Source organism: Bufo bufo, chromosome 1, assembly GCF_905171765.1.
Source record: "Bufo bufo chromosome 1, aBufBuf1.1, whole genome shotgun sequence".
In the NCBI taxonomy this organism is placed as follows: Eukaryota; Metazoa; Chordata; class Amphibia; order Anura; family Bufonidae; genus Bufo; species Bufo bufo.
Window position 1 is genome coordinate 148,701,105 of NC_053389.1, and position 26,364 is coordinate 148,727,468.

Here is a 26,364-nt window from a genome sequence, read left to right on the forward strand (position 1 = left end):
GCCTACCACTTGTGCTCGGATCGGCTCATGATGAGAGGGTCCCCTACCTAAGCCTATACTCCCCCCCCCTACCTAGAAGCAGCAGAGTTATGCCGGAACTGCTTATCGAAGGGTAGCCTAAAGAGGCCAAAAGAACCATGCATAGGAGTTTGAAAAACTTGATAACAGAAACTACAAAACCAAAACTCGAAAGCCAGTGATATTTCTTATAAGGATCCGGGATATAACGCATGGAACACACGGAACTGCGACGACCCAACCGTTTCATGACATGTACTGGCACCTTATGCATGGACGCCGCAGCTGCTGCGCCCATGCGGAAGGAATGTCCTGTGATCCAGAGAGGACCGACCCCTGAACCTGTCAACTAAACCTGAATGTACGTAAGAAAGGCCGCGGTGGTTAGCCGGGCATTGCCTAGTTCGAGTACGGGAGAACATGCCGCTTGGACTAAATATTATGCAGCCAAGCCTCCAAGGCCTGCACCAGACACCATCTGCTGTCCGTGGGAAAGTATCTGACCGCCACCGATTCCCCCGGCCGTGACGTCTTGGACGAGGCCAAGGTGAGGACATAGATGGACCCGCGCCGGATGAGCTGACCTTTCCGCAAGCACCCAGCCAGCGTATTGGTGCCCCTGAGCTCGCCTGACCTGAGGAATCCATGGAAGGCCAGGTACAAGGCTGTTTCTACCAGAGCGCTAACCTGCGGCCCGAACGATTTACCCTGCAGTTTGTCTGTCACGGCCTGAACAAGCTACCGGTAAATGGCTGACGCACATGTCGTTTCACAACAGACATCTTGCGCAAACCCTTCAACGCCGCTTTGATCGGGTGGGCGGAGAAGAGTGACGGTAGGTCCGGATGTAGCATGTATCAATGGTGCTGAATACCTGCCAGGTATAGTTAACAGTGCTATAGGACAGGTTTAATTGAGAGTGGCAAAACCCCTACGAAGCCCAATAGGTGAGTGATAGGCCCCCGGCCAGAGGCCGGGTAGGTGTTCTCGTATCTCTGAAACAGGTGCCAAGCTGTTTTGTAAGCCCTCAGAGTATTACTGGCCAAGGAATTGACCATCAGTCTCTTAGCTATGGTGAGATGAGAGACTAGTCCCAGCGCAGCTGGGCCTGGTGAGGATTATTATTATTTTATTTATTTTTTCCTCCATGCGTGAGAGACTCTAATGGCGGAGTCATCTGTGTAAACCTAAAGCGGAGAAGCCATGCGCGAGAGACTAATGGCGGAGCCATGCGTGAGAGACTAATGGTGGAGTCATATGTGTAACCCCGGCCCCCGCTGGTTTGAACCGTGCGCCGCGTGAGGAGCCGCACAGCCCTGGCATTGTGCGCCGGTGCGGGAGTGCCCCCCCTCACCTAGGGGCTGGTTATTGTGACTGGAACCCGCTGGGAGACTGAAGCCTGACCGGACCTACCTGTGACCGTGAAGGCTGACCTCCCACGCCGTGGCTGACCCACGTGCGTAGTCGTGACGCAACTACCCGTAGATGCCCACCCAGTGCCTGTAGTCAACGGGAGTGCGACCGAGTCTGTGGATGTGACCGACTAGCCCCTGTAGTCGTGAGGGGACCCTACATCGAGAGTAGCGGTAACGGACCATCGCCTGTAGACGTGGTAGTATTACCTCACGAGTCTGTTGACATGAGACTAATGCCTGCAGTCGTGGCAGGCCTATATAATGAGTCTGTAGTCGTAACAGATTTGTGCCTGCAGTCCTGGCAGGGCTTTAGAGAGGGTCTGTAGTCGTGACAGACTGATGCCTGCAGTCGTGGCAGGGCTTTATAACGGGTCTGTAGTCGTGACAGACTGATGCCTGCAGTCGTGGCAGGGCTTTATAACGGGTCTGTAGTCGTGACAGACTGATGCCTGCAGTCGTGGCAGGGCTTTATAACAGATCTGTAGTCGTGACAGACTGATGCCTGCAGTCGTGGCAGGGCTTTAGAGCGGGTCTGTAGTCATGACAGACTGATGCCTGCAGTCGTGGCAGGGCTTTAGGGCGGGTCTGTAGTCGTGACAGACTAAATGCCTGCAGTCGTGGCAGGGCTTTATAACGAGTCTGTAGTCGTGACAGACCTGGCAAAACAAAATTTATATCTATATTTATTTTATTTTTTTTCAACTTCCCACCAAAGGCCACGACTGTAGGCGCCACCCTGCAAGACATGCGCCAGTGGCCTGAGCATTGATAGGCCACCATACCCAGTCCCCCAAGCCCACGCAGGAGTAAAAAGGGGGGTGGCCCACGCATGCGCACCACACCTGACTCACCTGGCGCCCATAACAGCCACAAACCCCACAGTATCGCAAAGTAGCCAACCACCTGTGGACCTGAATAAGCAAGGACAGACATGTGAGTGAGCGAACCCCGGCTGAGTGACCCTTCACCCACGCAACCGCTCCCTAGCTAACCACCGGCTTGTCGCGGCTGCGCCCGAAACCGACCCACTGACTCCCGACGTACTGTATGGGCTATGGGCGGCCAGGCTGCGTGCGCAAGGCATAGTCGCCATCCCCCTTCTTTGAACCCTCTTTTATTTAATACTTAAAAATATATATATATTTTTTTTCAACTGACGCCTACCTTAGTGCCTAGCCACTGGTGCTGAGCAAGGAGCCCAGTACCTGGACTGCAGTACCAGCATGGCCTGTAGGTGTCGCCCTCTCTCAGACCAGGACCTGCTAGAGCGCCGAAGGGCAGCGAGCCGCAATGTGGAGCCGATGGCCGGCGTGACCGATGCGCTGCGCGCGATGGTATGAGAGCGGGAGTGTGACTCGCCGCAACGGAGCCACAGGTGAGGAGGCTGTTGTACAGTTTAGCCTGGAGGACGCTGTATGTGGGAGCGGGGTGCCTGGAGCGGATCGGAAGTGCGGGCAGTCACAGGTGCGGCTGGGGACCGGAAGGCACGCCCGGCAGCATGACATGACATAAATAACGAGACGGGTGTGCAGCCACCCGGCCTACCTATTCTCCGCAGCGATGAGCCCGACGCCGCCGACCACACGAACTAACAACGAGACACGCGACCTCTCTGGAAGGACAGCCAACCCACGAGCCGATTCGAAAGCATTCGAACCGACAAGTGGGGGCAGGAGAGCCAGGTTTAAATAATTAAAGCCCCACCTCCCCTCACACAAACACGGCACTCTTAATTGCCTACCACTTGTTTTTTTCTGTACGGTGAATGAATAATTGTTGCCGTCTCGGAGGAATTCAACACCAGTGACGACCACGTGTTATCGAATTTCAACTATTATTATTAGTGTTTTTTTTAAAAGGGGGATTTCGTTAGCCATGTTTTTAATCCAATTTAATATTTTTAGTTCTTTTAAACATATGCATTTGACGTGTATTTGTACTGGCCTGCAGTAAAATTGATATCCGTTGACCATGTAATATACCTCCGGCCACATAATCACTTGATCTTTTCTGTCTGGTGAATGCCTAATGTTTGGGGCCTGTAGTCCAGTGGCCTACAGTAAAAATTTTATCCATTGACCGCATAATGTACCTAGAGCCACATAATCAGAATTTATTTTATTTCAGGTGAATGCCTAATTTTTAAGACCTGTACTCCCGTGTCCTAAAATAAAAAATTTCTAGGCTCCGACAGAGCACATTTCAGAGAATTTCCCTTTAAGAACCATAAAAATGTCCCCTGATTAAGGAACCAATGGATGTGGACACACAGCCCACCTGCTGGCATGCTGGTGGTGCAGGCAACCCCAGAATGAGCAGCTCCGGCTCTGGTTGAGCTTTAATTAACAAATAGCTATGTCCCGGTATCGTCATCCCGGACGAACCCTGCTCCTCGTTCTATGGAGAACCAGATGACCGTTCCGGTTCTCCTCTCCAGTGTGGGATCATTGGGCAGAGGTCGGTCTAACAGACATACAACCGAGTCCTCAATAGCCTTACGATAATCCCAAGCGGAGGACGCGTAGGCCGTGACTCGTCTGGGCACCATCGGGTTCACGCTGTCGTAGGCCTCGCTCTTTCTGGGCGGTGGAGTGGTAACTCCGGCCACCTCCACCACGCCAGCCGGCACGGGGAAAGCTCCGGGCCCTGGCTCGGGTCTCCGGATAATTTGTAATACCTGTACCTGGGGCTCGGTAACCCTCGATTCGGGCGGTTCATCGCCGCAGTACATTATTCCTGCTTTGGGAGCGCCATCTTGTCCTTCTGCTCACTGGCCATGTCGACTAGCAATGAAGGAGGGGCTTCCAGGGAGGAGCTTCCACTTTATCTTCTTAGACTGTAACATCGCTCCCTGTGTTCAGGGTTAGACTTTCCTGCTCTAGATAGGGGAGTTCCTCTAATTTCCCGCACTGACTGGGTAAGAAGAAACTGCGCCATGGCATATAAAAATGTCGGATTAACCCTTCGGACGCCGGCACGCACCGTTTTGCGCCTATCATTCTGCAACAAATTCAATAAAGTCATTTTTAAAGGTATTTGGTCAATTCTGTAGGCATTATAATCCAAGGGTACACAGATTTATCCTGTTCATGACGCCAAATGCAACGGATGGACCAACGGCCATAGGGTCCCTTAAAGTACATGTTTGTCATGACGCCAGTTGCAGTGAAGCAACAAGGGCACAGGGTCCCTTTTAGTGATATGGTAGTTGATGATATCCAGGTGTAGGAATGCCAGAGTAGTGTAGGGTAGCCTATAAGGTCCCTTAAGATGTTGTGCACGTGTCACGGTGCTCCTACCTGGATATGCTGGAACCCAGGCATTGTCGTCCAAAGCAGAAAAAGGGGAGTAGTAGTAGGGGATAAAGAAATTAATGGAGTCCAGACCTTGTGATGAAGTTGATAACAGCTTTACTTGAATAAACTTTTCTCCAAATGATTTACAGGTTTTGTCTTGGTTTCTAGCAGGCTTTGGCATTAACTGTGGCAGGCAAACTCCTCTCTGCTACGTCTGTTGCTCTCTGGCTCTGCTGTGCTAACAGGCTGGCTATAGAACTCAGCTTCCTCTTTAGGCTGCATTTCACTGTGTAGTCTGGTCTGTCTCTAGCTTTGTCCAGGGAAAACTTTACTCCTGGCTTCAGAGGCTTTTTGCTGTGGCCACCAGATCCAGCTGAGCAGAAGGTGCTCAAGCGAGTCTAGACAGGGCTCGTCCAACAGGGATGTGCTCCTGCTACCTTCCCCAAGCAGGGGGTACTTTAGACCTTCCCCTAGAAGGGGGTAAGCTGAACTAACTCTAATTAGGACTCCTTGCTCCCTGCAGCAAGTGGGACACGCCCACCACACCACAGAGGGGAGTGTTAGAATGGAAGGAAAAGCTCCATTCTCTGTGAGATAGCTCTGCTGTGTTTGCTGCCACCTGCTGGTGAGCCAGGCATATTACACATAAACAGTTACATCACAAGATTATAAATACACGTTTTGCAGGACCTGGAAATTAATACACAGGATGACAATAGGTTAACCATAGGAGATAGTAGCGGGGTGCAGAAGTGGTAATGCACCTCTGGGGAGTTACAAAGTCTCTGAGCAAGGCTTTACCTTGATTTGTAACAGAACTTAAAAAAATCTGACAAGCTGTTTGTTGACAGAACATCTCTATTGGAGAAGAGTTCTTTCTCCTTCTTGTGGATATCTAAATTATTGTAGTGATCCTGATAAAAGAAGGCTTCCATTTGTTTTTGGGTATTGCGGGCTATTTTCCGAAACCAAGTCCCCCCAATGCCCAGGCCCCTCATATATATTATGCTTACTTGCTCCGGATCCCTGCACGGCCGCTGCTGCATCTCCCCGTTGCGCGGACCAACACATCCAACATCAGACCAACATCGGCAGCCTGATGGTTGAGAGAGGGAGCCCCCTCCCCCTGTTAACCCCTTGAATGCCGCTGACAGCGGTATCTAAGGGGTTACAGCAGAGTGTCAGCATACAGCTGACACTTACTGCTGATGGTGGCGGCTCAGGAACAGAGCCGCCACCATCAGATACAGCAGGGGCACCGCACAAGGGGGCACAGATGAGGGCTGGGGATGGGACACAGATCACATGGTACATTCATCGGGGCAGAGGCCATGGATGGGGGCAGGCGGGCACAGTTGCCGGCAGTGCACGGCTGGCAAAGCTGGAGGCAGGACGCACAGAAGGGGGCACAGATCGGGGCAGGGGGTTTACATATTGGCGGCACAGATTGAGGGCACGGAGGATTTGGTATCTGATTTCAGGCTCTGATCTGCAGAGTGCAGATCAGAGCCTGAAACCGACACTTTTACACTGCGGCAATCCGATTGGCAGAGTGGTCGCTTGCCGGCATTACTGGACTATGCACTGTCTCTGACAGTGGCAGAAGCTTTAATTCAAGCGCTTTGCAGCGCTTGGATTAAAGAGCTGCCATAAGGTTTATATATGTGCTATCTGCACTGGGTATGTGCAGATAGCACGTATATAGCCGTATGGCAGTCAGGGGTTAAGAACTCATGGTGTAATCCATATGGTCCTAGAGCTTTGTTCACATTTAGCTTATTTAACTAAGCTTGGACCATATCTACAGTTAGCAAATTGTAGCCTATCTATCTATCTATCTACAGTCAGGTCCATAAATATTGGGACATCAACACAATTTTAACATTTTTGGCTCTGTACACCAACACAATGGATTTGAAATGAAACGAAGAAGATGTGCTTTAACTGCAGACTGTCAGCTTTAATTTGAGGGTATTTACATCCAAATCAGGTGAACGGTGTAGGAATTACAACAGTTTGCATATGTGCCTCCCACTTGTTAAGGAACCAAAAGTAATGGGACAATTGGCTTCTCAGCTGTTCCATGGCCAGGTGTGTGTTATTTCCTCATTATCCCAATTACAATGAGCAGATAGAAGGTCCAGAGTTAATTTCAAGTGTGCTATTTGCATTTGGAATCTGTTGCTGTCAACTCTCAAGATGAGATCCAAAGAGCTGTCACTATCAGTGAAGCAAGCCATCATAAGGCTGAAAAAACAAAACAAACGCATCAGAGATATAGCAAAAACATTAGGCGTGGCCAAAACAACTGTTTGGAACATTCTTAAAAAGAAGGAACACACCGGTGAGCTCAGCAACACCAAAAGACCCAGAAGACCACAGAAAACAACTGTGGTGGATGACCAAAGAATTCTTTCCCTGGTGAATAAAACACCCTTCACAACAGTTGGCTAGGTCAAGAACACTCTCCAGGAGGTAGGTGTATGTGTGTCAAATTCAACAATCAAGAGAAGACTTCACCAGAGTAAATACAGAGGGTTCACCACAAGATGTTAACCATTGGTGAGCCTCAAAAACAGGAAAGCCAGATTAGAGTTTGCCAAACGACATCTAAAAAAGCCTTTACAGTTCCGGAACAACATCCTATGGACAGATGAGACCAAGATCAACTTGTACAAGAGTGATGGGAAGAGAAGAGTATGGAGAAGGAAAGGAACTGCTCATGATCCTAAGCATACCACCTCATCAGTGAAGCATGGTGGTGGTAGTGTCATGGCGTGGGCATGTATGGCTGCCAATGGAACTGGTTCTCTTGTATCTATTGATGATGTGAGTGCTGTCAAAAGCAGCAGGATGAATTCTGAAGTGTTTCAGGCAATATTATCTGCTCATATTCAGCCAAATGCTTCAGAACTCATTGGACGGTGCTTCACAGTGCAGATGGACAATGACCCAAAGCATACTGCAAAAGCAACCAAAGAGTTTTTTAAGAGAAAGAAGTGGAATGTTATGCAATGGCCAAGTCAATCTCCTGAGCTGAATCCGATTGAGCATGCATTTCACTTGGGGAAGACAAAACTGAAGGGAAAATGCCTCAAGAACAAGCAGAAACTGAAGACAGTTGCAGTAGAGGCCGGGCAGAGCATCACCAGGGATGAAACCCAGCGTCTGGTGATGTCTATGTGTTTCAGACTTCAGGCTGTAATTGACTGCAAAGGATTTGCAACCAAGTATTAAAAAGTGAAAGTTTGATTTATGATTATTATTCTGTCCCATTACTTTTGGTTACTTAACAAGTGGGAGGCACATATGAAAACTGTTGTAATTCCTACACCGTTCACCTGATTTGGATGTAAATACCCTCAAATTAAAGCTGATAGTCTGCAGTTAAAGCACATCTTGTTTGTTTCATTTTATATCCATTGTGGTTGTGTATAGAGCCCAAAAATTTAGAATTGTGTCAATGTCCCAATATTTATGGACCTGACTGTATCTATCTATCTATCTATCTATCTATCTATCTATCTATCTATCTCCTATCTATCTATTGCCTATCCATTTATTTATTTATTATCTATCTCCTATCTATCTATCTATCTATCTATCTATCTATCTATCTATCTATCTATCTATCTATCTATCTATCTATCTATCCACTCTACAGTACTCTCACATGAATAACCCCAAGGTACACCCAGGTACGACTGTCACCTTGAAGTGCCTCATTGTTTCAGGATGGCAGTGAGAAGATAATGAAATAAAACACCCCACATTCTTCATTTAAGGGAAAAAAATAATAATTAATCGATCGCCTCTATGAAGAGAAAATATGGAGTTCAACAATAACAGTAAGGAACATCTATGAAGAGTTTAGAAAAGAAAGTGGCTTTATTCTTCAGAGATCTGACTGCCTCAGACAATTCCTGCTATGGGTAACTAGACGACATTCGGCATTCAATTCATTGAAGACTATGTGAAATGCCAACATGGGAAGCCAATTAAATTTTGCTTAAGATATTAGCATATCAGCAGGACCAGCAGCATCAAGGAGGCAAAAATAATGACAGCATTTATCTGGGCTATGTTCCTGTTATCTAGAAAGAATTCAGAGCTCACAGAACAATGGAAAGCAATTGGCTGAAACGGGGGACGAGCGCTTTCCTATATCGCGCAACACTTAAAGACAACAAGAGTTTTTTTTAAATCAAATTACGTTCTGCAAAATTCATTATTTCCTGAGCTTTATTCCCATCATGCTTCAGACAGGAGCCACATAAAAAGTGCATATTCTCCTTTCCATGAGAGGAATTGTACTCTGCCCCCATGTAAGAGGTCTATTAGGCCACACAATTTTTGGCTACATTACTCCCTATAATTGGCACATATGATGGAGCAGCTGATCAGCCAATGAACAAGCAAACGCTTGTTTGTCGGCTAATGGGCATCCTTCATCAGGATATAAAATGCCTGATCATCATCAGCACATAATCCTGTATAATCTGCAATGTTCTGCTGAACAAGGGAGGAATGACTGCGGTAGCAATCGTTCCTTTCATATCCATTCTGCATTAGGCTGTGTAATCAGGCGGTAAAAATGAATGCCAATGAAACCATTTCAATAAAAACACCTCAGATCTAGTCCAGATGTTTTTGCTGGGTGCAAAGGGGGCCCCTTTAAAAGATCTACTGCTAACATCTTGGGCCCCCTAAATCCCGCTACTACCGACCTCTAGCCCATCCCATTACTTGCCCTGGCTCCTCCCCTGCCACACCACCGTTTGCCAATGAATAATGAAATACAATGTATAAATAAATAACCTATTGAAACAATTAGGGATAAATAATTTTTGTTGCAGTAACTAAAACATATATACATATTTTCCAATAACCATTGAAAAGTACAGATTACCCCGCAAAAATGAGCCCTCACATAGCTCAATACATCTAACTACAAAAAAAGTTAGAGGGGTCAGAATTTTGCTCTGAAATGAAAAAAAAAAGTTGTTGTTTTTTTAAGTTTTTTTTTTCAGTATTAAAATGAAAGAAAAACTATACATATGTGGCATCGCCATAACCGTACTGACCTGTCGAATAAAAGTAACAAGTCAGTTTATCCCCACATAGGAAATGGTGTAAAAAAAAACAACTTAAGGCTACTTTCACACTTGTGTTCAAACGGATCTCACAAGCGGCCCCGAACGGATCCGTACAGCCCCAATGCATTCTGAGTGGATGCGGATCCGCTCAGAATGCATCAGTATGGCACCGTTTGGCCTCCGTTCCGCTCAGCAGGCGGACACCTGAATGCAGCTTGCAGCGTTCGGGTGTCCGCCTGGCCGTGCGGAGCCAAACGGATCCGTCCAGACTTACAATGTAAGTCAATGGGGACGGATCCGTTTGTCCTGGCTACGCTTTGACACAGATTCGTTAGAAACCGTTCACGTCTCTACGCATGCCCAATAACTTCCTGTCCCTCCCCTCATCGTCGGCCATTTTGGATTATCGACTTGGTGAAGACTGGTAAGTATATGAAGTTTTGTCTGTTCGTCTATCTTTCTTTTTTTTCTATCTATCTATCTATCTATCTATCTATCTATCTATCTATCTATCTATCTATCTATCTATTTCTAGGGGGGGGCTGGGGGGGCTGTTGGCACTTGGGAAGGGGTATGTGTGTGTCTGGAACAGTGGGGGCTGCTGGCACTGGTGGTTGGGGCCTGGCTTTATGGGGGGCTTCTGGCACTGGAGGGGCTGCTGGCACTGCGAGGGGGGGGTGTGGCTGGAACTGGGGGGTCTGCTGGGAGGTCTGCTGGGAAGGTTGTTTGGAACTGGGGGGCTGATGTCACTGTGGGGGCTGCTGGCACTATGGGGTGCTGCTGGCACTATGCGGGGCTGCTGTCTCTGGGGGTGTTTATGGCACTTGGGGCAATTATGTCTCCTGTCGGTTTAATTTTTTAATCATTTTATTATTAGGATCGTTCCAAAATAGTAAAAATTTTGATTAAAGAAAGTTCTGCGGTGGGCAAGCACCAATCTATATTTTGAAAAGTAAGTATTAAAAATAAAAAATAATTTGTTGATATATGTGGAAATAGTGCTCTAAACAAGTTCATTTAACGTTATCTGCATTTTGTCTGGTATTCTGTTGCGTACAGATGTCATCAAAGAAGACAAAAATTGATTGGAAAAACCCACCCAGAAGGCGCCGGCGTATTGAGTGGCCGGTAAGTACTGTATAAAATCAACACTTGGAGTTTGTACTGTTTGATTTGTTGCATTAATCAGTATGTGCTCTTATTATAGATTTCTTCATCATCAGCGGAGGGCTCTCCAGATGTGGCCGGCTCACCTGCCGGGGCCTGCTCATCAGTGGTGGCCTCGCCATCGTCCAGGGGAGGTGGACCAAGCCCGGACCGGGGCTGTCAAGAAGTAAGTATATATATATAGATATCTAATTTTTCAATCTGCACCTAGAACCGCCAGCAAGGATCCCCCAGTCGCCTCCATGGTCCGCGGGAATGAGCGTGGCGGTCGTAGACGTGTAAGTCTTGAATTAAGTAGTTTTAATTTGCATTTTGTATTAGGATTTACATTTAATTTTGTATTTCCTTTTTTTCAGGGTTCCGTAGGCTCCACCAGGGAAGATGAGGAGTTCGGGGTTCCTACGATAGATAACCTGCTCCTCATCCAACTGGTGGAGGCGCGTCCATCATTATGGGACCACTCCGACCGCCACCACGCTATTCATCATCGTACCCAGCGGCTCTGGAGGGACATCTGTTCCGATGTTTTTGAGACCTGGGGGATCTAAATGCGGTGGCTCAGGAGAAATATGGTAAGTAAAACAATATGTATTTTAATATATTAAAATATTGTTCTTTTCCTTTTATCATGCTGATTTTATTTTTTATGTTTTTTTTCTATAGTCAAACTAGTTACAACGCGTTGGCGATCTATCCGGGACCGCTTCAGGAGGGATTATAACAAGGAGGTTCAGGCCCTGAGTGGCTCCGGAGGAACCTCAGGGACCCCATACATCCATACGGCGGCCCTGGGGTTCCTACGAAAGGCGATGGCACCAAGAAGGTAAATATTTTTAACAACTATTCAAAAAAAATTTGTAAAGGGGCTGTCTGAGACAGCGGAGCGTTTGGCTCCCCTGTTTTGGCCAGCCCCCTACAGTCCGTCTGAGTGTAAGGGGCTGTCTGAGACAGCGGAGCGTTTGGCTCCCCTGTTTTGGCCAGCCCTCCTACAGTCAGAGGGACAACTGTTCTCTCCGTCTGACTGTAAGGTGCTGTCTGAGACAGCGGAGCGTTTGGCTCCCCTGTTTTGGCCAGCCCCCCACAGTCGGAGCAACAACTGTTCTCTCCGTCTGAGTGTAAGGGGCTGTCTGAGACAGTGGAGTGTTTGGCTCCCCTGTTTTGGCCAACCCCCTATGGTATACGGTAGACATAGCATAGAACATGGATGTTTTATTTAAAGAACAAATCATAACTTTCCTTATTTTTTTCCTACAGAAGTGCCAGCAGCACTCGGGAGCCTGAACAACCTCCTGAGGCGGAACCAGAACAGATCGCCAACACCAGCCCTCCTGTCTCTCATGTATTGGCTCAGGATAATCCGGGTCCCCTACCGGATCCCTCCGCTCAACAGAGGCTCTTAGGTTTTCGCCAAAATTTGAGAGCCCTGGTGAGCGGGCAGAGATCCGGTAGGCCAAATCGTACTGATTATGCAAACCTTGTAGAGGTCGTTTCCGACGCTCTAGAAGGTTTTGCCGAACATCAGAAGGAGTTTGGTGCTGACTTGATTCGCCGCTGGGAGGGGGCGGAGTCAGAGATTCAACGCAGCCCAAACTACCATAATGGGCTAAGCATGATCAGTTTGATGGACTCAATGACGCCCGAGCAGTTGCATGAGTTTAAGATCATGCTAGAAAACGGTCATGGGAAATAAGAACCATTAAAATATTGAGCTATCTTTTGGCTCTATGACCATCAATATTGAGCTATCTTTTGGCTCTTCATTGATCGTAGACCCTATGATTGGCACATGAACAAGCAAATGCTTGTTCATTGTTCAATCTTGTGCCCTTTCATATGAGCCCTTGTGGGAGTCACGGTCCATCAGCATCATCAGGAATTCATTAATAAATTGTAATTTTACCGTTTAATGATTTCCCGATGACGCTCTAATATAACTAGTGTGATTACCACAAGGGACACGCAAGGGACATACAGTTTTTAATGGGGTATTCACATAGACAATGGGGGGATTTCGCTTGAATATGCCCCCATTGTCTGATAGGTGTGGGTAACATTGGTAGTACCCGCACCTATATCGAGAACGGAGCGGGGAGCACTGTTGCTGGAGGACAACAAATTTCCCGTGGTACGTCCACCACCAAGCGCTAATCCCCGCCTCTCCCATAGAAATGAATGGAGGGTGGCGGCGCAGTGCGACCTCATCCCCTTTCTTGGCTCCATTCTCAATATATGTGAGGGTACCAGCGGTGGGACCCGCACCTACAAGACAATGTGGGCATATCCTAGCGGTATGCCCCCATTGTCTAAGATGAGAAAAACCCTTTAAGGCCTCTTGTACACGATTGTATGCCCCCAGAGACATGCGGGCCATATGTCCCGTAGTGGCATTGATCGTGCGCACGGGAGCACACAGCATCATAGTGTACAATGATTCTGTGCAAGTTGAGCTACCCGCGGGGATATAGTCTTGCACTAATAGATCATATGAGTGCGGGACAATAGTCCAGTTTGCGGCACAACATGGTCAGCATCATGATGCTCTGTACTCCCGTACGCACGATCAATGACGATCAGGGAAATATAGGAGCATGTCAACCCTGGGGATCTGAATACATGAAAATGGAACCTAGAGATGCTACTCATTCAAAAACGGATCCCCTGAACGGATGGCAAAACAGAAACGAACGTGACAAACGGATCCGCAATACAGACAGATCCGTTTCAACGGATCCGTCTGAATGGCTTCCGTTTGTCTCCGTTTAGTCAGTTTATAGACGGATCCGTTTGAAATGCATTTCAAACGGATCCGTGAAACGCAAGTGTGAAAGTAGCCTAAAACTGTCCGAATATTTTATTTTTTTCTAATTCCACCTGATTTGGAATTTTTTTCCCAACCGTGTATGGTACCATTAGAAAGTGCATCTTGTCCTGGAAAAAAACAAGCCCTCATACAGCAATGTGAATGAAAAAAAATTAAAAAGTTATGGCTTTGGGAGGGCTGGGAGTAAAAAACTGAAAGGAAAAAATTGAAAATTTCCTGGTCATTAAAAGGGTTAAAGAAGTTAGAGTGTACCTAAACTTTTACATATTGTAAATGCTTTATAATGACATTTATGAGAAATGGATGCTGAACTCAGGCGCCTGTAGCGCTTTATAATCCGTACTCTCATACACTGCTGATATTACAGTGCTGTATGGGAGTAAGGATCTCACTGGGGGGCAGTGAGCCATGTACTGCACACATCACTGCTCCTGCCTGTCTGCTTTGGTAGAGTCGAGCATAGATGGGCTATGTCAGGTTTTAGCAGAGTGCGCACAGGGCGCCATATGTATGCGAGCACACCTGAGCGAGTGCTGGGCAGGAACTGGCATATGCACCTCTCCTCCTGCCTTTGCCCACTATGCTAAAGCCTGACATAGCCCATTCCCCAACAACTGAACTCTTTTTGCTGCTGATGCTTAGTGTGCCCCAGCCCCCTTAACCCCACAGTTCATGTGCACACTATCCGCTGTATGAGCATCAACAGCAAGTTGATAAGCCTTATAAGTTACATACAGAACACAGTGTGCCCCCCCCCCCAGGAACTCTGCTTGCTGCTGCAGCAGGACCCCTCTTCCCCTCACTAACTATCCTCCCACCATAAACTTTTTTATGCATAGAGGCACAGCACTCAACTTACATTGTGTTGGCAGTGGCAGTGGCAAACAGGGACAGGCAATGCTGGGGGCTGCTGGAGGTGGCAGGCTGAAAACTGAAGCAGGCAGCACATGAGTGAGTCACTGCCACATCCCGCCCGCTCAGTTCTTTCTTCTGGCGTAAGCGATACACTAGCCAATCAGCAGCAGGAGCTTAGCCTGCTAAATGCTGATTGGCCAGTGAAGCGCCCAGCAGAAAGAAGAGAGAGAGCGCTAACCTGGCTGCAGTGCTGGCAGGGACATTGGCGCTGGTCCGTGCACTGCGTTTGCACACAGTGGGGAAGGGAGGGAGGGGGGTCCTGAGAAGGAGGAAATCAGGTCCTGCCGGAGCCCTAGATAGGGACTCGGGATGGAAAACATAATATAGTGTCCAACTTATGTGTGTATGGGCCACTCCAAATTGCTATATGCCCTTTCTTGTCATCTTGCAATAATCATTGTCTTTTCCTTTGTCACAGCTGCTAAATTCCTATTACAGGCTGGTGAAATGCATTACACACTACCAACACTAGAGGTCACTATAACGCCATTTATATAGGTCGGCCACAGGAAGTTAGTTTAGTTGAGATTAGGAGTGAGGAGTTAGGAGGAGAGGAGACAGACTTTTCTCTGTTCTCCTGGGCCTTGCCCAGGAGGTAAGCTACTTGAACTTTTGGAATCCAGAAGAAGGATTTAGTAATCCTACATTGTAGAGTCAAGGCCAGGCACTACTTGGACTATAGTTCAGACAATCTTTTCAAAGAATGGAGCAGAGAGTTTGCCTGCCATGAGGGAGACCGCCCTTGGGTTGTATACTATTAGTACCAGAGGATCCATATTATTGCAAGACTGAATAGCTAGAGCAACATCAGGAACCAAGTAAAGTATCATCATCACTCCTGCATAAGTTGACCTGGAACCTGCATACATCAACTCACAGAGCCTGCTATTTGGGATTTGCAGCTTTATCATCTTTACAAACTTCATGTAAGACAAAGTACTGCTTTTGAATGCTACTAATTGAAAGATTACAAACTGCAAGTAACGTTCCTGTTTGGTTCAACTACTGCCTCTCTCATCATTCTACTTCATCTCCTAAATGCACCTTACATTGCTGGCATCACGAACACAGTGGTCCAGCCACCAAAGCACCCTAAGCGTTACCAAATAACCATCAAGGGCACCTCAACTTCCATCTAGCTGGTGTTCCCTGCAACTGAGAGTGCCCCGGAGGATTTAGTGCTGTCTTCCCCTCTGCTGCACGCCATCCCAGGGAGCTACAGAAAAGTGAGTACAACTACAGCACCCATTCGGCACATTATCACCACTCTCACCGTGCACTCACTACACCCCCTGTGGCCTGGTCGTCTCAAGAATACATAACTAACTTCAAACATTGTAGGGGACACACTTGCCCCCCGCTACCCCCCCTGACACGGGCCCCATAGCAGTTACGTGGTCTGCCACTATTGGCGGTATGCCACTGGGCCCTGTATACATAAGGGTATTTGGAGAATGTAATTTTATCACATGTATGCATATTTCTGTAATTCCTTCTAACAGGCTGTTTACACACTCAGTTACCCCTAGGTGGTGCTGGCACCCCACATACAGGGAGTGCAGAATTATTAGGCAAGTTGTATTTTTGAGGATTAATTTTATTATTGAACAACAACCATGTTCTCAATGAACCCAAAAAACTCATTAATATCAAAGCTGAATATTTTTGGAAGTAGTTTTTAGTTTGTTTTTAGTTTTAGCTATTTTAGGGGGATATCTGTGTGTGCAGGTGACTATTACTGTGCATAATTATTAGGCAACTTAACAAAAAACAAATATATACCCATTTCAATTATTTATTTTTACCAGTGAAACCAATATAACATCTCAACATTCACAAATATACATTTCTGACATTCAAAAACAAAAACAAATTTAGCCACCTTTCTTTGCAAGGACACTCAAAAGCCTGCCATCCATGGATTCTGTCAGTGTTTTGATCTGTTCACCATCAACATTGCGTGCAGCAGCAACCACAGCCTCCCAGACACTGTTCAGAGAGGTGTACTGTTTTCCCTCCTTGTAAATATCACATTTGATGATGGACCACAGGTTCTCAATGGGGTTCAGATCAGGTGAACAAGGAGGCCATGTCATTAGATTTTCTTCTTTTATACCCTTTCTTGGCAGCCACGCTGTGGAGTACTTGGACGCGTGTGATGGAGCATTGTCCTGCATGAAAATCATGTTTTTCTTGAAGGATGCAGACTTCTTCCTGTACCACTGCTTGAAGAAGGTGTCTTCCAGAAACTGGCAGTAGGACTGGGAGTTGAGCTTGACTCCATCCTCAACCCGAAAAGGCCCCACAAGCTCATCTTTGATGATACCAGCCCAAACCAGTACTCCACCTCCACCTTGCTGGTGTCTGAGTCGGACTTGAGCTCTCTGCCCTTTACCAATCCAGCCACGGGCCCATCCATCTGGCCCATCAAGACTCACTCTCATTTCATCAGTCCATAAAACCTTAGAAAAATCAGTCTCGAGATATTTCTTGGCCCAGTCTTGACGTTTCAGCTTGTGTGTCTTGTTCAGTGGTGGTCGTCTTTCAGCCTTTCTTACCTTGGCCATGTCTCTGAGTATTGCACACCTTGTGCTTTTGGGCACTCCAGTGATGTTGCAGCTCTGAAATATGGCCAAACTGGTGGCAAGTGGCATCTTGGCAGCTGCACGCTTGACTTTTCTCAGTTCATGGGCAGTTATTTTGCGCCTTGGTTTTTCCACACGCTTCTTGCGACCCTGTTGACTATTTTGAATGAAACGCTTGATTGTTCGATGATCACGCTTCAGAAGCTTTGCAATTTTAAGAGTGCTGCATCCCTCTGCAAGATATCTCACTATTTTTGACTTTTCTGAGCCTGTCAAGTCCTTCTTTTGACCCATTTTGCCAAAGGAAAGGAAGTTGCCTAATAATTATGCACACCTAATATAGGGTGTTGATGTCATTAGACCACACCCCTTCTCATTACAGAGATGCACATCACCTAATATGCTTAATTGGTAGTAGGCTTTCGAGCCTATACAGCTTGGAGTAAGACAACATGCATAAAGAGGATGATGTGGTCAAAATACTCATTTGCCTAATAATTCTGCACGCAGTGTATTTATAGGAGGTGCTAGGCAGAGTAAGCAGTAAGAGGAAGTGTGAGTTCAGTTGACTGTGCAGTTGAGTCACAGAGAAGTGAAGAGCAAGGTCAGCACATGTTTAGTCTAAGCCTAGGAAAGCTAACTCTAGAGTCAGACACAAGTCAAACCTTCAGCCAGACCGCAGTCAGACAACAGAGTCTGCTAACCAAAGCTAAGCCTGGACTCACAGAAACCTTCAGAAACCAAGTAAGCTGACAAATAGCCACCCATCTGAGGGTAGGCCACAAGAGAGGAACAACAGAAACCCAGTGTGTTGAAGAGTATAAAGAGAGACCAGTTGAGGTAAGTGTTACCTCAGCCTATAGACTCCATTAGCATCCAATGTGAGACAAGAGTTAGCCTATGGTGCCTGTTCACACTCTACAGTGAAGTACAAGATGTAAGCAGGGCCATATTCTTGCATGGACAGTGTGGACGTATTATTGGAAATTGTGAGTATGTCTACTTTCACACTAGCGTTTCAGCTTTTTGTTTGTGAGATCCGTTCAGGGCTCTCAGAAGCGGTCCAAAACGGATCAGTTCAGTCACCATTCCGCTCTGGAGGGGGACACCAAAATGCGGCCTGCAGCGTTTTTCTGTCCGCCATGTGGTGTGGAACAAGATGTCCTGACACACAATGTAAGTCAATGGGGACGGATCCGTTTTCTCTGACACAATAGAAAACAGATCCGCCCCCCATTGACTTTCAATGGTGTTCATGACGGATCAGTCACGGCTATAGAAGACATAATACAACCGGATCTTTTCATGATGGATGCATGCGGTTGTATTATGGTAACGGAAGTGTTTTTGCAGATCCATGACGGAAAGTAGCCTTAGGCTACTTTCACACTTGCGGCAGACTGATCCGTCAAACAGTTCCGGCGCCGGAATTGGCCACCGGATCCGACAAAACGCATACCGCCGCACAGTTTTACTGCAACGGATCCGTCCTTCCGTCGACTGTTAGAAAAGCCGGATCCGTCGTTCAGTTTCCTTCAGTCGTCAATTTTCGACGGATCCGTCCGTCGGATCCGTCTAAAAAGCTGATCCGTCTATTCCGTTTGCTTCCGTTTTTAGACGGAAAGACGGATCCGGCGTTTAAATTTAGAGATTAAGGATGCTATCTTTTTAAGCAAATATTAAAACTGTCTATAAAAGATAAGAGAAGGTCACAAAAAGATGCAATCTGTTAAAGCAAATACTACAACTGGCTATAAAAGACCAGCAAAGTTCACTTACCACTCAGAAGTTCCTTCAGCAGAGTGCAAAGATGATGCCGGACCATATTCATTTTGGATTTCAGGCTTTAATTCTGGTTTCACGATGGAGAAGACGTCTTCAAGCCAGGCGACGTAAAACGCGTCGCTATTGGGTGCATCCAATAACCTCTGCAAGAGTAAGAAGGGGAGTTTTTGAAACTCTATTTCCTGAATTGAGGGATTATCCAGAAAAATTCTTTACCTATTTACGGATGACGGTAGAAAGTTTCGATGATCTTCTACAACGTGTGTCACCTCACATTCAAAGGCAAGACACCACTTTCCGTCGCTGTGTTTCCCCAGCAGAACGCCTATTGTTGACGATAAGGTAAAGTTTATACTTTATTACATATTATACCAATATTTGGTCTAAATTTTCAAAAGCTGCTGTTTGGTAGTGTGAAGCCATACATTTTTTAATCCAAATCTACTTTTTCTGGGATCACTGTACTTTCTGGGATCACTGTACAAAGTGTTTTGGGCCCAATTGATGCTCATCTATTTTTTTTGTAATTATACATCTTGTTTTGGAAAAGTTTGAATCAATATACTCGTCATTGAAGATTTATGAACTGTGATGAATATTGTTCGCCATGGAGAACAAACATTTATTGTTGAATTTTTTTAAAAATTACATTGGCCACAAAAAAAATCTTGACCAAACTAATATATGTAGGGGTGCACTAAAATTGCGTCCAATTGATATACTGTACCTTGTATATTATCTTGTTTATTAATAATTTTTATACACTTATTTTTTTCTTTTATATTTTAGGTTTTTGGCAAGTGGAGAAAGTTTCAGCTCACTCCATTTTCAATTTCGCCTTGGGATATCAACTGTTTCAATAATTGTAAAGGAGACATGCCGTGTTTTGTGGGAACAACTGCATGATGAATTCATCCCACATCCAACTCGACAGCATTGGAAAGAAATATCTGAAAGATTTTGGGATGTTTGTCAGTTTCCCAACTGCATAGGGGCTGTAGACGGTAAACATATTCGTATCATCAAGCCTCACGGAACCGGATCCGAGTTTTTCAATTATAAGAAATATTTTTCTATAATACTGATGGCCATCGCAGATGCTCAATATCGTTTTGTTGCAGTGGACGTAGGGGCCTATGGACGCGCAAACGATTCAATGGTGTTTAAAAATTCAAATATGGGCCGTAGTCTATATAATGGACAATTCGATTTTCCTCTCCCTCAACCACTGCCAGGTACTGATGGCCCACCCATGCCGTTTGTATTGGTTGGTGATGAGGCATTTCAAATGTGTGGAAATCTAATTAAACCATATTCCAGCCGCGGATTAGATTTAAAAAAACGCACATACAACTACCGCTTGACCAGGGCTCGAAGAATGGTAGAATGCACTTTTGGAATTTTGGTCGCAAAATGGAGGATTTTCACTAAACCTATTCACCTGAAGGTTGAATCAGTAGACGAGGTTGTCAAGTGTGCTGTGGTGTTACATAACTACCTCCTTCATAAAGAACCACTCAATTTGGAACAGGTGCCCGAGGACAGCGAGATCGCGAGCATTCAAAGTTGTCGACATCGGTCAACTGTAGCGGTTGCACGGATGAGAGACTCGTTTGCAGATTATTTTTGTACAGAAGCTGGAAGGGTGGACTGGCAGGACCAATTTTTATAAACTATTTTGGATTAATTTTCAAATAACCGTTAATTTATGTTTGTTGTCCCGTTGGTTGATGGTTACAGTGTGTTGTATTTGATTTCAATAGCATTTTAGGTTAAATAAATATTTTTTATACGTAATTGTGATTTTATTTTAATATATTAATTGTGATTTTATTTTAATATATTGATGTGCTCACGCTGGAGTAGCGACACATACTTGTGTCGCTCCAATCAGTCCTGTTAGGAGACTGTCTGCCTACGCTGGAGGATCGACAATCTGTTTTGTCGCTACGCCAGTGCTGGGAGATTTTAATTGTCTGGCCTATAAGACACCTAGCTTTACAATCTACCAACGCTGGAGGAGCGACAATCTGTTATGTCGCTCAGCCAGTGCTGGGAGATAATGTCTGGCCTATAAGACACCTAGCTTTCTTACCAATCTACCAACGCTGGAGGAGCGACAATCTGTTGTGTCGCTCCACCAGTGCTGGGAGATTATGTCTGGCCTATAAGACACCTAGCTTTCTTACAATCTACCAACGCTGGAGGAGCGACAATCTGTTGTGTCGCTCCGCCAGTGCTGGGAGATTATGTCTGGCCTATAAGACACCTAGCTTTCTTACCAATCTACCAACGCTGGAGGAGCGACAATCTGTTGTGTCGCTCCGCCAGTGCTGGGAGATAATGTCTGGCCTATAAGACACCTAGCTTTCTTACCAATCTACCAACGCTGGAGGAGCGACAATCTGTTGTGTCGCTCCACCAGTGCTGGGAGATTATGTCTGGCCTATAAGACACCTAGCTTTCTTACAATCTACCAACGCTGGAGGAGCGACAATCTGTTGTGTCGCTCCGCCAGTGCTGGGAGATTATGTCTGGCCTATAAGACACCTAGCTTTCTTACCAATCTACCAACGCTGGAGGAGCGACAATCTGTTGTGTCGCTCCGCCAGTGCTGGGAGATAATGTCTGGCCTATAAGACACCTAGCTTTCAATCTACCAACGCTGGTGGAGCGACAATCTGTTGTGTCGCTACACCAGCGCTGGGAGATTTTAATTGTCAAAAAATTTAAAATATCTATCTTAATTTAAAAAAAAACAAAAACAGTTCTTGGATTTTTTAAACCAAAAAATAACATTTATTATAAATAACAATAAAATAAATAAAACACAAAGTTACAAATTGAGGAAATGGTGGGGGGTGGAGGAAAGTGATTGGTTTGGGTCCACTCTCTCCTGTTGTTCTTCTGCCACTGTGGACAACAAAGTGCGTGTTGATGCAAGTGGCACAGAGGGAGTGTGAAGACTGGATTGGGCAGGAGAAGGAGTTTCCCGAGCAAGAGTAGAGGGAGTGGTGAAAGAGGAAGGAGCATAGTAAGAAGGAGGAGAAGAAAAGCTTTGAGAAAAGAGCTCGGGGGTTTGGGATGGGGGTGGGTTGTGGGGAGGGGGAGGGGGAGGGGGAGGGTGGGAATGCTGAGCCTGGTGGGGCTGTAAAGTTGGATAGGTGTGGGATGGGGGATAGGTGAAGGATGGGGGATAGGAGTAGGATGGGGGATAGGGCTGGGGTGGGGGAATGGTTGTGGGGCGGTGTGCCAGTTGCCACAAAACGCTGTCCATCTGTCTTCTGGCCTCATACTGCTGGTCGGGTGATAAGCGTTCCAGCGCAGGTAACAACGACACAAGATAGTGATGCATCGGACTCATTTGTGTCGTCAACACCGCCCCCTCCTGAAGACGACGCGAATGATCCTCCACAGATGCAACCCTATTTGTGATCCCCGCCAAGGACTCATACATGAGCCTTGTGAGGTCTTCGTAGTTAGCCTGGCGGCTCCTACCTGACCTCTGGCGACGCATGAGGGCCTCAAAAAGTGGTGCCATGGTTGCCATCGTTACGTCGCCAGAGGGCACAAGTAGGGGAACATGGTGTTCCTGACAAGCAGTAGGAGCAGGGCGAGAGGGACCCGCGGCGGCTTGCTCTTCAGGGACCGCCTCCTGAGGAACTTCGGGCGCAAGAGTGCTGCTTGATGTTCTGTGAAGCAAAGAAAAAAATAAATTTAGAATTTTTAATGGATGGGAGAAACAGTCGGATAGAGGTTTAGCAAAGAGACTTCTGAAACGACATAGGAGGTTACATTCCAAAAAATAGAGAAACATACTGTACATAAATAGAGGCCATGAATTAAATGATTTTTCAAGGAAGTGTCTATGTACAGTATAGCCTTTTTTTTGGAAAACAACTTCTAATGAAAAAATCGGAAGCACACATTGCTACTCTCTACTACACTAAATACAATGTGGATGTCGAAGACAAAGTGCCTAATGACAGTCTGTCTGGGCCATACACCTAGTTTGATATTTTTTTTTTTTTAGAGACACCAAATACCTTACCTTCGCATCTCCAGGGTCCTTCGTAGGAACCCCAAGGCGGCAGAATAGCGGTATACGTGTCTTGAGGCTCCTCCTGACCCACTCGGGCGCCGAAGTTCCTCATTAAAGGCCTTCTTGTAGCGGTCCCTGATTGAGCGCCACCGAACCATGATCGTGTCTCCTAGAAAGAAATAAATCAAATTAGGATCTATAAAATAAGTGATTTAATCAAAGTTGGTTTACAATTGTACTTTAAACAGCCACAATAAGAAAAAAAATTTTTTTAAAAAAAATTAAGTGGCGCTTATAATAAAATTATACTGTAAACCACTTTTGAAAAAAAATTTTTTTAACATGTATGTCTGCTATCTACAAATATATTTATACTTACGGCATTGGCCCTGTTGCCTTTCTCGGAGGTCATCCCAGTTGGGGACAATGTCCGCACAGATCTCGTTCCAGAGGAGCCGTGTAAGATGATGGTCTGCATAGCGGCGGTCGGTGTGGTCCCACAACGGTGTACGTTCCTCCACCATATGGATGAGGAGGTCATTGTCAATATAAAATCTTTCAACGTCCTCCTCATGCCTTCTGGTGGAGGTTTGGGATCCCTAAAAGAAGAAAAAAAAATAGAATAACATTTTTTTGGAATATTTAAAAAAAAAAAAATAGAAAAATTAAAATAATTTACAATACTCACACGACCACGACCGCCACGTGCTCCACGGCGTCCTCTGGAAGATCTTTGATGACCTCTCTCACTGGCAACAGGACGAGATGGCTAAAAAAAAATAATAATAAATAAATGAATAAATATATATATATATATATATATATATATACTCAACAAATGACGAGGCACAAAATTCCATCTTTTGTTGCCAGGGTAACGAGCCCAAAACTTTTTGCCCAGCAACGTATCGGCCAACTCAATGAGGCCTTTGTCAAGCTTGACAAAGGCCTCATTGAGTAGGCCGAAACATTGCTGCAAAAAATTTGTTGGGGTCATCAACCTGTCAACAAAAGCGGGAAGTGCTGCCTCGTCATTTGTTGAGTACGTATCGTGGGGAGAAGCCTACCTCTGTGAGGAATTTCAGCCAGTGCACGTGGTCTGATTGTGCTGCTGCGTTATTTGTGATTTTATATATATATATATATATTTTAAAAAAATACAGGCATAAAAAATTTTGAAAAATATAAACCAAAAATTAACAAACCGTTTCTCCTCCACCCCCAACTTCCTCCTCCCCTCTTCCTCTGGTTCTGGCTTGAGCAGGAGAACTCTCCTCCATAGAGTCTGACTGATAAACAAAGAAAAAAATAATTAATTTAATAATAAAATAAATATACAGTTTGGAATGCTAATGAACTTTACATACCACATCCTGGAGGTGTCGTGATCGTGGAGGAGAGCTCCCGGCCTCGCTCGCAGAAGAAGATGTGCCTTTAAAAAAAAAAAAAAAAAGGTGAATATTTGAACTTTAATAAACAGACATACCGACGAAAAAAATACTTACTGGTCATATTTTTTTTCTGCCTGGGTGGCTGGCTGGCTGGCTGGCTGGCAGGCTGCTAGCTGGCTGGCTATCTGGCTGGCTGGCTGGCTAGATAGCTGTCTGGCTGTCTGGCTGGCTGGCTGGCTGGATGGCTGGCTTGTTGGGTAGCTGGCTGATTTTTTTTTTTGATCAGTCAAAAAAAAAAATTGGACAGGTTGTCATATTGTCGAACGTAAAAATACTACTCCTATTATATTACCTGCAACCCCTATGCTACAGTACACTTAGGGGCATGCAGTTAATATAAGTACACAGTGGATGCTAGGAGTAGCAGCAGACAGGACTACTACTCCTAACATGCACTTGGTAGTTATATTACCTGCAACCCCTATGCCACAGTACACAGGGGTATGCAGTTAATATAAGTACACAGTGGATGCTAGGAGTAGCAGCAGACAGGACTACTACTCCTAACATGCACTTGGTAGTTATATTACCTGCAACCCCTATGCCACAGTACACAGGGGTATGCAGTTAATATAAGTACACAGTGGATGCTAGGAGTAGCAGCAGACAGGACTACTACTCCTAACATGCACTTGGTAGTTATATTACCTGCAACCCCTATGCTACAGTACATAGGGGTATGCAGTTAATATAAGTACACAGTGGATGCTAGGAGTAGCAGCAGACAGGACTACTACTCCTAACATGCACTGGGTAGTTATATTACCTGCAACCCCTATGCCACAGTACATAGGGGTATGCAGTTAATATAAGTACACAGTGGATGCTAGGAGTAGCAGTAGGAAGGACTACTACTCCTAACATGCACTGGGTAGTTATATTACCTGCGACCCCTATGCTACAGTACATAGGGGTATGCAGTTAATATAAGTACACAGTGGATGCTAGGAGTAGCAGCAGACAGGACTACTACTCCTAACATGCACTGGGTAGTTATATTACCTGCAACCCCTATGCTACAGTACATAGGGGTATGCAGTTAATATAAGTACACAGTGGATGCTAGGAGTAGCAGTAGGAAGGACTACTACTCCTAACATGCACTGGGTAGTTATATTACCTGCGACCCCTATGCTACAGTACATAGGGGTATGCAGTTAATATAAGTACACAGTGGATGCTAGGAGTAGCAGCAGACAGGACTACTACTCCTAACATGCACTGGGTAGTTATATTACCTGCAACCCCTATGCTACAGTACATAGGGGTATGCAGTTAATATAAGTACACAGTGGATGCTAGGAGTAGCAGCAGACAGGACTACTACTCCTAACATGCACTTGGTAGTTATATTACCTGCAACCCCTATGCTACAGTACATAGGGGTATGCAGTTAATATAAGTACACAGTGGATGCTAGGAGTAGCAGCAGACAGGACTACTACTCCTAACATGCACTTGGTAGTTATATTACCTGCAACCCCTATGCCACAGTACATAGGGGTATGCAGTTAATATAAGTACACAGTGGATGCTAGGAGTAGCAGTAGGAAGGACTACTACTCCTAACATGCACTGGGTAGTTATATTACCTGCGACCCCTATGCTACAGTACATAGGGGTATGCAGTTAATATAAGTACACAGTGGATGCTAGGAGTAGCAGCAGACAGGACTACTACTCCTAACATGCACTGGGTAGTTATATTACCTGCAACCCCTATGCTACAGTACATAGGGGTATGCAGTTAATATAAGTACACAGTGGATGCTA